We start from the raw sequence: 14,201 nt of genomic DNA, 5'->3' as shown, positions 1-14,201 counted from the left end.
GAAGCGGATAACTGTCCTTTGGACATGCCTTGTTGAGATCCGTGTAATCAACACACATCCGCCAGGTACCATTCGGCTTCTTTACAAGCACAACATTCGCAACCCAGTCGGGGAAATTACATGGCCGAATGAACCCAGCATCCAACAGCTTTTTTACTTCGGCAGCTGCCGCCTGACTTCTTTCCTCGCCGTGATTTCTTTTCTTTTTCCGGATGGGCTTCTTTTTAGGATCCACGGCGAGTTTGTGGACAGCAAGGTCCGGGCTGACGCCTGGTATCTCTTCCACTTCAAAGGCAAAAATTTCTTTGAATTCTTTCAGCACCAGGTGCAAGTTTGCACCTAACTTAGCAAAGGCAACCATCCCAACCTTCACAGTACGCTCCGGACGGCTGTCTTCTAGAGGTATGTCAACATGCTCACCAGCCGGTTGGGGACGGAGCTCCTCTGACCGTTCACCAGTCAGTGATTGCTATTTTTTCTCCTTCTTTAGCTCCACCAGCGTAGGTGCCTTTCTTTTTTTTCCGGCTGCTGGTGGGGCAAGCGCTAGCTCAGAATCCTTGACATTGTCAAGGTCTGTTGGTTCCTGGACGCCTGGGGTTACAGTGTCTCTGACGGCTGAGAGATAGCATTCTCGGGCCGTCTTCTAATCCCCATTCAGGGAACCAACAGTGTCATCATCCCTCTCATACTTGATGAGCATGAGAGATGGGATGATTACTGCCTTGGCTACGTTGAGGGTTGGTCTGCCAAGGATAATGTTGTAGGCGGTCAACTCCTCAACGACCAAGAATCTAACGACAATATGTCGTCCTTGGCCCTTCTCTCCCAGCCGGATAGGTAAGTCAATTCTTCCGGCTGGGTAGACCATCCCACCCCCAAAACAAACCAAGGGATGGGTAACCGGATGCATGCTGCTGATATTGTATTTCAGCTTTTGCAAGCACCGGAGGCTGATGATGTCTGATGAGCTGCCGGTGTCTATATGGATCCGTCCAACCAGCTGGTTGGCAACCTTACATTCTATGACCACCCGGTCATCATGCGGGCGGCGGGCGGCGGACGCTGCCCCTATCCTTCTCAGTGATCAAGACGTCCGGGAAGGAGGAGCTGGCAGACGCCTGCTCATCATCATCTTTGTCCATCTTTCGAAGATGACTCTTGGTGCCCCGGATGGTAGGGCCACCACATGAGAACCCGCTTGCTATAGTGTAGACCGACTCCTTATCGGTATCCGAACTACTAGCAGGCTGGGGTAGTCTTGGAGGAATGACCCTTGTTCTTCTTCTTAGCCCCGGTTGGGGACTTAGAAATATAGGACTTCAGCATATCCTTGTCAGCCAGACGGTCCAACGTCCGTTGAAGGCTGAAGCAGTCGTTGGTGTCATGACCAACTTCCTCATGGTATTGACAAAATTTATTTTTGTTCCTTGATTGAATGGAACTTTTCATTGGATTCGGCTTCTCTAGGGACAGCCAGTCCTTAATCTCCATGAGGATGGAATTGCAGTCCTTGTTAAACTCGTACTTAGGGTCGTACGGTTTAAACTCTTTCTTCTTCTTCTAAGACGGCTGGTCAGAATCACTAACCGCCCAGATTTCTTTTCTCTTTTTGCTCTCTTCTTTCTTTTAGCCGGCTGAGCAGGCCAGTTGTCTTTCTGCTTGTCGGACTTTTTAGAGTCCGACTGATTACCAGGCGAGCAGAGGTCGGTAGCTTGAATGTAGCTTTCCGCCTCCCTCAGGGCCGCCTGTAAGGTGAAAGCCCCTTTTCTGACTAGGTCGAACTTAAAGGTCGACCCATCTCTCAGACCCTTGAAAAATTCTGTAAAAGCTACCTCGTCAGACAGTCCTTGATTCTGAATTCTTATCAGATTGAACCGCCTGACATATGAGCGCAGCCCTTCTCTCTCTCCCTGCTTAACAGTGCTCAAATCAAGGCTTGTTTTCTTAGCAGGGATGTTCATTGAGAAGTTGGAAGCAAACAGGAAGGCAAGCTTCTTGAAGCTATCGATGGACCCGGCCGGCAAGTTGCCAAACCATTGTTGGGCAATGCCCTTCAATGTAGCCGGGAAGCACCGACACCAAGTGGCATCATCCAACCCCTGCAGATACATGAGGTTGGTGTAAGCCATAAGGTGGTCTTCCGGGTTGGTGGTACCATCATAGGTACCAACCAACACATTCTTAACCTTGGCCGGCTGGGCCGCCTCGTTTATCTCCCGGGTGAACGCAGAGGGTTGTTCACCCAGGCGTAGCAGACGAAGCTGCCAGTCCAATGGCTGGACATTTGGATATGCCGCCTGACCTCCAATGAAGGCCGGCTGCATGAAGTGAGGAGGATACTGTCTGTAAGCCTGAGTAGGAACATACGGTACAGCTCCAATCATGTGAGGGCCAGAATGGACGGTATTACCGCCTGTCTGGCTCTCATGCAAGGAGGGTGCACTCCCTGCAGAAATATTGTTGAAACTGTCTGGAAAGTTCGACGTTGAAGCTGACTCAGACAGCGATTGGTTTCTCTTCCGGTTGATGATCTCCCAGGCATCAAGAGTTGATTTTTTACTTCTCACCGGCTACTGAGTCCGGCGAGTGTTATTGGTGTTCTTCCCAGGAAAGAGAATTTTTTACCAATCAATGGTCCCGGCTGCCTTCTCCTTTGGATGAGGAGTGGGCTGCCGGTCTCTGACTGACTTCCCCTTCTCTGGAGGAGTCTTCTTCGCCGACTGACCTTTACTTGGGTCAGCCCGGCTTTTGGTGATCAGCTATTTAATTTCACCCTTGAAACTTGTCATGAATCTCATGAGTTCGTCTCGGGTGATAGGGGCTGATCCAGCGGCCGTTTGGGTTTCCCCTTCCGGCTGCCCAGTGGGCCTGCTCGGACCCGCCTGGGAGGCACCCCGCTCTAGAGTCTCTCTGGGCCGGATGTGCTTGATTTTGAGAGAGCCGTCTTCGGCTGTAAAGGTTTCGACCTGAGGATCTTCATCCTCCTGGTCTGTAAAAACTTCAGGGTCATCGTCCAGACGGTTAGGGGGTGGTACAGACTCTTGAACCATCTTCGAGGTACTCTCCCCACAGACGGCGCCAAATGTTTTGGGGTGTTTTTGTCCCTGGGAGAGTTACGTCACGAAGTCTGATCCGGTTGAGCTGTACCTGCAAAATAACGGAGACTCGGGGTGGTCGGAGCTCCGCCTCCAACGGTCAAGTTAGTAGCTTGAAACGGAATAGAGAGAACGGAAATTTAGGTGGGTATCTGCTCGGATTCCAAGCTCAGGTCTTTCTCTGATGTAAGAGAATAAGGGTGTAATAAATGATTGAATGTGTCCCCAAAATGGGGAAATATCTCCCTATTTATAGGGTCGTTGGAAAATGTGCCCCTTCCTAGGTCACTTGACCTAGATTTTAGTGGGCTGCGCCGTTTTACGGCGCTCCTAGGAATTTGGGCCCTTGAAGGCCGCCATTTCGGAAACATATCAGAGGGCGCCAAGTGTCAAGAGGATGTTGGGCCATATGGGCCATCCTGAGCTCGACACGTGGCGACCTCTCATTGGTCCACGTGTCTAGGGTTAAAATACCCTAAACAACTGTCATGAAAAGTAAAACAAACATCTACGTTACCATGTCTAGACACTTTTCAAAAGGTCTAATCTGTGGCTACTAGGATTGAAGATGATCTTGCTAAAGAAAAAGCAAACAAACCTCATCATCATCATCAACCTAAGAATAACTACAAGAGGGGAATGATAATGCATCATCCTTTATTGACGTATTTGCGACTTCCAAGCAATACAATAACACAAATCGATATGATGATCCTAGAAAAAGATGGACAAAAGAAAGAAAATTTACTCCATTTCCTGTAAGCTAGAAAGAATTGTTAGAAAAATTAAATGAAAAAGGCTTACTTGCGCAAACAGGGCAACTATGCTTATCATAGAGGCGTTAGACCACCCACTCCACCAGAAAGAAGATTTCCTTAATGGAATGGTAGTTCTTATTATGCTTATCATAGAGGCATTAGACATGATACTGAGCGTTGCTATGTGTTAAAGCACAAAATACAAGATTTAGTAGACGATGGGAGAATTCCCACGCCTAAACCTAACAATAACGTACCCCCCTTATGGGTGTTTCACATCAATATAGACCATATGGGAAGTGATATGTTCAATCATTTGGACTATATCACACCTATAGGAGAACCTCTATCCACAATACTCATAGGGGCAACTAATGAAGTATGTGGACTATGGGACGACGACTTTCAAGACTTATATGTCTCTAAGTATGCCGCCGTCCCACCTCCATCTTGTTTACAAAATGAAACAAATGGAGTGCTTGATTGGGATCATTTCTTGGGAAAGTCGCAAGATTTATCAAATCTCTCCTTGGATGAACAATGGCATCAAGCACAACTCATGGAATACCTTGAAATTGAGCCACATCGAAAGCCTCTAGAAGAAAGTTGGTTTGTGAGTCCTACAACTAACCCAAACGAGATAGATCATTTAACTCGTTTAGGGCGAGTCTACCAAGCACCACCACCAAATGGATCTTCAACCACACAAAATCAAACTCAAGGTCAAACACAAAATACAATACCACCTCCACTTGAGGTGGAAGATCCATTGGTCAAACAACTTCGCCAATCCAAGGCGAATGTTAGTATTTGGAAACTCCTAAGTACTTCTAAAGAACATAGGAATTCTCTCATGAACGCTCTAACAACTTTGTATGTAAGCACAGACACAACCCCTCAGGATCTCGTTAGCTTGCTTACTAGAGAGAAATCCGACAACTCAATCATTTTTACTAATGATGATTTGCCTTCAAAAGACACTACCCACGACAATGCATTATACTTAACTGTAGGATGCAAGGGATACAACATCCCTCTAACTTTGGTAGACAATGGGTCGGCGGTAAACGTATGCCCATTACGAACGGCAAAATATTTAGGCCTAAATCCAGAAAAAGATTTTTAATCAACAACACAAATCATTAGGGCCTATGACAATTCGAGAAGATCGGTGTGTGAAACCGTTAAGCTACCAATTACCACATGCCCAATTCAAAAAATGGTTGAATTTCATGTTATGGACATAAAACCTACATTCAACCTTTTACTTGGACATCCTTGGATACATGAGCTTGGTGCAATATCATCCTCACTTCATCAAATGATTAGGTTGAACTATCAAGGGCTTCCTATGACTATACTAGCTTCTCCACTCAAAATAGAAATAAATGATCAATCAACCTTAGAAATAAACCATGATAATGATGAAGAGGACATGTGGGGATTTGTCGTGGAGCTAATCATCACAATTGAAATGGAAGAAGACTTTTAAGAACCATTCAAGATTGATCCATATTCCACTCGGATAGTAAACAACATCTTACTCAAGAGTAGTTACTTTCCTTGGATGCCTTTAGGAATAGGAATGAAAAAATTTCTCTTACTTCCTATCCCAAAGAAATGCTTCTCCTTTGGATTGGGATATAAACCAACCAAAGAAGAATTGGAATCTCACGATGTAAAAACAAAGCACATAGAGACAATAATAAGAAAGGGATAATCACCTTACTCCCATCCTATCAATAAAACCCTTAATGGGCAATTCATTAGGGAGGGAGAAGATTACCCATGCTACGACTTTTCGGAACCCTTAGTTTTGGAAGGTATCAAGAAGCCTGGATTTGAAATATTTTATGATTGCTACTTCTTGGATAACGATCTTAGTATCGTTAAATTAAAACACCCAACTCCAGGGTGCTATGATGGTCAAGCATTTAACTTGATATTTGGACTAGAGCAAAATCATCTCGCTACAATCACCAATCAAAACGCCATTTAAGATGAAGCTTTTGACCCAACCTCGTTGATCACCCTTTCAAACGAAACTTTTGAGCATGGATGGAGGAAGTCTTTCAAATGGACCAATCACAAAGGCGATAAGCTAAAAGTCATCACAGGCGAAGGGAAGATGTTTGAAGAATCGGATGATGAATCTATTATAGACTCTAGGGAAGCTAAAAATTTAGGCCTTGTGGTCATTACTGAGTCTTTATTTTCTAGTTCTAAGGACAAAGATCCCAAAAAGGATTCTTCTCTAGATGTACTCTCTTTTGATTTTAATAATTTGAGCTCTATTTCCGAGTATATGCCTTCTCTTGAATCTTTCGAATGCTATAACAATTAATCTAATGAAGATGATAACATTAATAAATTGGTTGAACTAATGAATGAACGAGAACAAAAGAACCCTATCGTTGAAGAAACTGAAATAGTTAATATAGGAACTAACGAAAATAAAAGAGAAGTCAAAATTAGCATAACTCTAAATCCGGAACAGCGATCGACCCTCATATCGACGCTCAAAGAATTCAAAACGTGTTTGCTTGGTCGTACAAGGACATGCCTGGAATAGATAGGGAAATTGCGGAACACACCATTCCCTTTAACCCTACCTCTAAACCAGTTTAACAAAAACTTTGACGAATGAAACCTAATGTTGCATTCAAAATAAAAGAAGAAGTACAAAAACAGTTGGACGCCGGTTTTATTCGCGTATGTAATTACCTTGAATGGGTAGCGAACATCGTCCCAGTCCCTAAAAAGGATGGACAAGTTCGCTTGTGTGTCGACTTTAGGGATCTTAATAAAGCTAGCCCTAAAGACGATTTTCCTCTACCACATATTGATATATTGGTAGATAACACGGCTAAACATGCGATGTTATCCTTTATGGATGGATACGCAGGTTACAACCAAATTTTAATGGCAAAAGAAGACAAAGAAAACACATGCTTTATTACCCCTTAGGGTACGTATTGCTACATAGTCATGCCATTCGATTTAAAAAATGCAGGAGCTATGTACCAAAGAATGGCTACGACTCTCTTGCATGATACGATGCATAAAGAAATAGAAGTGTATATGGATGATATGATCGTGAAGTCCAAAGATAGAATGGGACATATAAAGGCTTTACGCAAATTTTTCGCTCGCATAAAAGAATAAAAAATGCGATTGATTCCACAAAAATGCGCCTTCGCAGTAACTTCTGGGAAGTTACTTGGATACATAGTAGGCACACGCGGCATCGAGATCGATCCCTCTAAAATAAAGGCAATTGTTGACATACCTCCCCCTCAAACAGAAAAAGAAATTAGGGGATTCCTTGGAAAACTACAATACATTAGTCGATTTATCAATAAATTGACTATGACTTGTGAGCTAATATTTAAAAAATTGAAAAAAGAGGAGAAACATCAATGGGACGATCAATGCCAAAAGGCCTTTGAGAAAATCAAAGATTATCTCAAATGTTCACCAATTTTAGCACCACCAATACCCAAACTACCTCTTAGGCTATACATTACTGCTACACACACAGCTACAGGTGCCATGTTAGCACAAGAGGTAGAAAAAGTCGAGCGTGCAATATATTACATAAGTAAAAAATTCATCCAATATGAAACAAGGTATAGCACCTTGGAAAACACAAGCCTAGCATTAGTGTAGGCAACAAAAAAATTACGACGTTATATGTTACCACACACTACTCATGTGATTTCTCAACAAAATCCGATAAAGTATTTGTTTGAACAACCACCCATACAAGGAAGGATATCTAAGTGGTTGGTGATGTTGGTTGAATTTGAGCTAAAATATATTCCTGAAAAATCAATGGAAGGAAAAGTAATTTCCGACTTTCTGGCACAACATGTAATTCAAACAAGTCATGCAGAAACTACTCATCTTCTGGATGAAGAGATTCTCATTACCCAAGATGACAAATGGGTACGTCCAAAAAAAAAGGATGTGGCGTAGGAGTATTACTCATAAGTTCAAAGGGAGCACATACTCCAATCTCTGTTAAACTAGACTTTGAGGTTACTAATAATGCCGCGGAATGTGAAGCGTGCATTATTGGATTAGAAGCAGCATCTAGCATAGGTGTGCAAAAATTAGAGGTATATGGAGACTCCAGTTTGATTATAAATCATATACTAAAAAAAAGGAAAATAAAGAACTTCACAATGATATTATACCAAGTACACTTAGAGCAACTCATCGAGCATTTTGAACATATTGATTTTAAATATCTCTCAAGGGATGACAATCAATTTGCCGATGCGCTAGCAAAATTAGCCTCAATGATCAACATTCCAGATCACTTAAATATGATGCCATTATGCGTTGATAGAAGAGAAGAACCAGCATATTGCAACGCAATATAGGAAATAAATGACATCGAAGGAGACAGTCCTTGGTATGATCATATCCTCCAATATATTACTCATGGCACATATCCTGAAAATACTTCATCGAAAGACCAACGAACCATACGAACACTTGCGGCCCAATATGGTCTAGTAAATGGTGAATTATGCAAAAAAGGACCTAATGGTCAAATTTTAATATGTATAGGCCAACCGGAAGCCATACGCCTTATGGAAAGAACTCACAAAGGTGTTTGTGGACCTCACATGAATGGTAAAATGCTTTCAAAAATAATTTCACGACAAGGGTACTATTAGTCAACTATGGAAAATGATTGCATACAATATGTTAAAAAATGTCCAGAGTGCCAAATGTTCGCTAATTTACAACACCTTCCACCATCTGAACTATACAATCTCACTTCCTCTTGGCCCTTTTCGACTTGGGGAATTGACATAATTGGAAAATTCTCTCCAACAGGAATAAGAGGGCATGAGTACATATTAGTAGCCATCGATTACTTCACTAAGGGGATTGAGGCATCTTCTTACGTGAATATCAATTCTAAACAAGTCGCAAAGTTTCTCGAATGAAACATTTTTTGTAGATATGGAGTTCCAAATGAACTAATTAGTGATCAGGGATCTCAATTCAAAGCTCAAGTCGAGACCCTCTTAACTCGTTATTAAGTAAAACATCATCATTCATCCCCATACATACCTCAAATGAATGGAGCTGTAGAATCGGCAAATAAAAATATAACAGTCATCATTAAGAAAATAGAAGAAAATTATAAAGACTGGCCGAATAAATTACACTTTGCATTATGAGATGAACATCAATAGGAGTAACTCCATACTCCTTAGTTTTCTGAATGGACGCAGTTAACCTGAAAATACCATCCCTACGCATCATACTTTTTTTTTTGGAAAATAAGGAATTTTATTACAAAATAGAGAAAGTTACAAACTTACAAAAAGCTAAGATGTAATAACACCAAACACCACAGACTAAAAAGGCCAAACCAACACCAACAGTCCAAGAATCTACCCAAACCACCTTCTAGGAAGGGTGCTTGAGAGAAACAAGGACACCTAATGGACTCAGGCTCACAGCCACCTTCTAGGAAGGGTTATGAGAGCCAGGACCAGACAAAACACCTAAAAACAGCAACAACACAGCAAAAAAACCAGAACAGCAGCTGAAAACAACAAAAACAACCAAAACCAGCAACAAAAACAAGCTAAAACATCAAACAGCAAAAAGAAAACAGCAAGACACCAGCTGCCAACCAAAACAGCAGACACAGCACCCAACAGCAACAGACTTCAGACTAGAACAGGCAGAAACAGCTGCAGCAGCTACCTGTCAGACATGCTGCAACCAATAGCAACCAAACCAGGCAGAACTAGAACAGGACATCAGCAAAAACCTGTTAGAACAGCAACCAAAACTGCAGCTCCCTGTCAAACCAACTGAGTAGAAAACTACACAATCAAGTGCTTGCTTCCAGCTGGGATTCTACAAGCTGAATGAAAGATAATATCCCTGACTAGAACATCAACGGGCTTACAACAACCAGTAAACAAAACTGCATTCCTCTGTATCTAAATACCATAGACTGTTTTAGTGAAGGCAACTTGGATCACTTTGTTTTTCATTCTGGAACTTCTGCAGATTTTCTTCAACCATTCAATCTCATCATCAAACGGCTGAACATGCTTGGGGACATGTAAAATGCTCAAAATCTTGTTCCAAACCTGTCTAGAGTACTCACAATCAAAGAATAAGTGTTGAACACTTTCAATTCTATTCAAGCAAAAGAAACACCTTATATCACAAGAGATGTGCCATTGTAGCAACCTATCCTTAGTAACAAGCCTATCCCACAAAGCTAGCCACAAGATAAACACATTTTTAGGAGTTGCCAAGTTATGACAAATGATCCTCTTCCAAGGAACCTTAGGGACTTGAGGCCTAATAGCAGTATAAAGCTTCTTGATTTTCATCTTATTGCCCTGTATGAAACCATCCCATCCCCCTTGATCATTCACAATTTCTCTACAACTTAGAATTTTCTTCAAAAACCAAGAGCATTTAGCAGGGATAGGAGTGGTCCAACAATCTTTATGCTTGAAATAATAAATATGGACCCACTTAACCCAAAGATTATCAGCCTTGTGAGCAATATCCCAAAGTAACTTAATGACAGCTGCCTTATTCCACTCAGGGAGAGAAAGCAAGTTCCAGCCACCACATACTTTAGGAAGACAGACATAGTTCCAAGCGACCAAAGATTTCCTAGCAGGAGCAGAGGAGCCAGTCCAAAGAAAGCATCTTAATCTAGCCTAAATCTCTTTTAGAATTATCTTTGGTAAGATAAAGATTTGAGCCCAATATGTCTGAATACCAAACAACACATTCTTAACCAACTGGAGCCTCCCAGCATAAGACAAGAGTTTAGCCATCCACCCTTAAATTCTAGCAGTCACTTTCTCCACCAAAGGCCTACATTGAGCAATTGTAAGCTTCTTAGAAGAGAGAGTGACCCCAAGATATCTAAAAGGAATAGAACCTTGAGAAACACCAAGAAGCTCTTTAAGTTCTGTCTTAACATCAATAGAAACTCCTCCAAAGTAGACTTCACTTTTATCAAGGTTAGCAGAAAGACCTGAAGCACCAGAAAATTTTAAAAAAGCTTGGAAGAGAAGCTTGACAGAAACACTATCAGCTCTAGAAAACATCAACAGATCATCATCAAACATCATATGAGTTAGGTTTAACTTTTCACATCTAGGATGAAAGTTAAAATCGGGAGTTAACCTAAGCTCATCAAGGCATCTGGACAGGTATTCCATACCAATAGCAAAAAGAAAATGAGACATAGGATCACCTTGCCTTAAACCTTTCCTAACATCAAAGGGAGGGGCAGAGAAACCATTGATAAGAATAGAATAAGAAACAGAAGTAAGACAGGTCCAGATCCAGTTAATAAACCTTTGAGGAAAACTAAGCTCCTACATAACAGTAATTAAGAATCCCCACTCAACTGAGTCATAAGCTTTCTTTAGATCCACCTTAACCATGCACCTAGGTGAAATAAATTTGTGATCATAGCCTTTGATCAACTCAGTTGCAAGAAGGATATTGTCTCCAATATGCTTGCCTGGAATAAAACCTGCTTGAGCATCATCAATGACCTCACTAATGATAGCAGCAAGTCTTGCAGTTATGACCTTAGAAATAAGCTTATAAACCACAGTGCAACAAGCTATAGGTCTAAAATCCTTAACATGAGAAGTTAACTCTTTTATAAGCCACTCTTTTATCCTTTTTCGCTAAGGATTCTCCCCTCATTTGCACTTGTTTGGCCCTTTTTTCTAAGCATTTTTACTTAGTTTTGCTTCCTCTTTTCTTTTCTCCTTTATCTTCCCTTCTCTTAGTCTTCTTGCTTTGTTTTTATTTTGATTTCCATGCTTTAGTTTTGTAGGTATTATGTGCCGAAAGAAAAAGGATATCAAGAAGCCAAGCTAACTGTTGTGCGCGGGGTGCTGTGCGGCTTCTGTGAGGGCGCACATGTTAGGCTGTGCGGGCGCGCAGCCCTGTCAAAACCCGCACAGCCAGACTGAAGAAACAAAGCCTAACCAGAGAGTTTGCGCGACCTTTTGCGCGACTTGTGTGCGGGCGCACACACCTGATGCGCGGGCGCGCAGGACTAATGTGTGGGCGCACTTATTTTCCCCGTACCCTCAAAGTTGCGGCCGTACACTACGCTGAGAGGGCACACACACCTACTGCGCGGGCGCGCATATGTCGTGTGCGGGCGCGCACGGCTGGGTTTCCGATTTATTTGCGCCTTGTTGTCCAAGTCCCTTTCTTTTGGGGGGAGCCACATATATATAGACGGGACTCTTTGTAATAGAAAACACTTAGTACTAATTCCATAGAACATTAGCCTAATCTAGATAGAGAAAATAGATTGTTATTCAAGCTTCCTTTATTGTATTCAACTTTACTCAAGCTTTAATCTTCCATCAATCAAGCAAGTATCCAAGTTTTCATCTTTCTTTAATCCTTTCTTTAGTAATCTCTTCTCCTTTCCTTTAATATTATTTATTTGTTTTATTGTTACTTATTTTTGTCAATCTTATTAGTTTATCTAGTTATTATAGATTTCATATATTTCAATCATGTTTTGTTTTGAGTTTCTTGTGTTTTTTTCTAGTTTTGATATCATGTTTTAATCTCCCTTCTCTAGGCTAAACATTTAGCTAGGGGAAGGGGGTGGAAGATATGATTTAATATTGGATGAATGATTATGGTTGGATTGAACTTATGCCATATATTGATGAAAGACATGATTTTTATTAGCTTGGGATTATTGTTGCACTCTATTTGATGTTTTCTAGTTTAAATGCATGAAAGTGATTTGAACTAGATTAGGATCACCTCTATTTTAATGATTTCATGAGAATGAGTTATTAAAGTGGAGTTGTTATGGATTGTGCTTCTTTATTCTCTTGATTTGATTGTAACTAATAGGATGCATGAGAATGATCCTTATTAGTGTAGACCTCTTTCATTGATTTGCCTAGACTATTGCATGAGAATGAATTGTTTAGGTAGAACCTTGTGTTCTTTGGCATATGTTTCATGATAATCACCATTATTCTCCTCTTTCTAATCATATTGAACACCCCCGTATCCCTAGCGTCATTTTCTATTGATTTTAATCATCATTTTCTTGCTTACTTGTAGTTTTAGTGTTCTACTCATCAAAACCAACAAAACAATCCCCTTTTCACTCTTGCATTAGTGATATTTGATGTTGAATTAGCGTGCTTCCCTAGTGGTTCGACCCTTTACTTGCCACTAACTAGTTTAGTGTAGGTTTAGGTATTATAAATGATTAATTTGGTTAGGGTGGTTGCATAACGACCTATCTTATCCATATCAAATTTTGGCGCCGTTGCCGGGGAGGCGGCCTGTTTAGCGAATATTATTGCTTTTGTTAGAGTCATTTTGCTTTCTTTTCTTTTTGTTTTTTTTTTGTTTGATCATCCTTGTCATTACAAATTGTTTTCTTAGCTTTGGTGAATGCTTAGGAGGTCTCAAGGAGCACCCTCACATCAAATTGACCACGAAATCAATCGAACCTTGAGACAAGTCCGTAGGCTTTATCAAGATGATGGAAGAGATTTTGGTGATATAGTTGATAGTGAGAGTGATACTTACTATTCAAGTTCACCACGCAAATCGATTGCGAGACAAGAGAATGATGTCTTATTTCGTGAGTTCGAAAATCCGGAGGATTATGAGCTCACGGGAGGGATTTTGCTACCCGTCACGGAAACCAACTTCTCAATCCATCCACAATATACTCGAATGGTCCAATCGGAGCAATTTTCCGGAAGTGCAAGTGAGGACCCTATTAAAAATTTGGACCGATTCCTTGAATTGTGCGCAATGATGCAAACCAATGAAGTGAGTCAAGACTACATTCGTATGCATCTTTTCCGGCAATCTCTCACCGGACGAGCAAAGAAATGGCTAAAGCAAGTAAAGCCTAACTCTCTCACAACATTGAGGGAGGTTGTAAAGGCGTTCTTGAAGCGCTTTATCTCCGAAGAGAAGACCGCTGAAATGAGAAGGAAAATTGCATCATTTGAGCAAGAGGCCGATGAAAGTCTTGGTGAAGCATGGGAGATATTCAAAGATTTGGTGCAAGCATGTCCCCACCATGAGTACAATCAAGGGTTGCTCATGCGGTTTTTCTATGACGAATTGGAGCCCATGTCATAAGCCAATTTGGATGCGGGGGCGGGTGGTCAATTAATCAAATCCCTCAAAATCAAGTTAAAGCCACAATAGAAGAGGTAGCAAAGAATTACTCTTGGGGGGGCCGAAGAAGAAACGCTCCAAAGAGAGGTGGTATTTACGAATTGGAGAAAGTTGATCAATTACAACATCAAATTGA

The 14,201-nt window shown here is 41.4% G+C and overlaps 1 non-coding gene across 1 annotated transcript; it reads right to left on the bottom strand.

The window, feature by feature from the left end:
* Positions 1–13,864: 13,864 nt before the first annotated feature.
* On the bottom strand, positions 13,865–13,972 carry LOC145629562 (small nucleolar RNA R71). Its single transcript, XR_014111727.1, has one exon. It is a non-coding gene; the product is annotated as a small nucleolar RNA R71 (small nucleolar RNA).
* Positions 13,973–14,201: the final 229 nt, after the last annotated feature.

Source organism: Chenopodium album, chromosome 4, assembly GCF_948465745.1.
Source record: "Chenopodium album chromosome 4, dcCheAlbu1.1, whole genome shotgun sequence".
In the NCBI taxonomy this organism is placed as follows: Eukaryota; Viridiplantae; Streptophyta; class Magnoliopsida; order Caryophyllales; family Amaranthaceae; genus Chenopodium; species Chenopodium album.
Note: the sequence above shows the minus strand (reverse complement) of the source record. Positions and strands in the feature narration are given on the sequence as shown.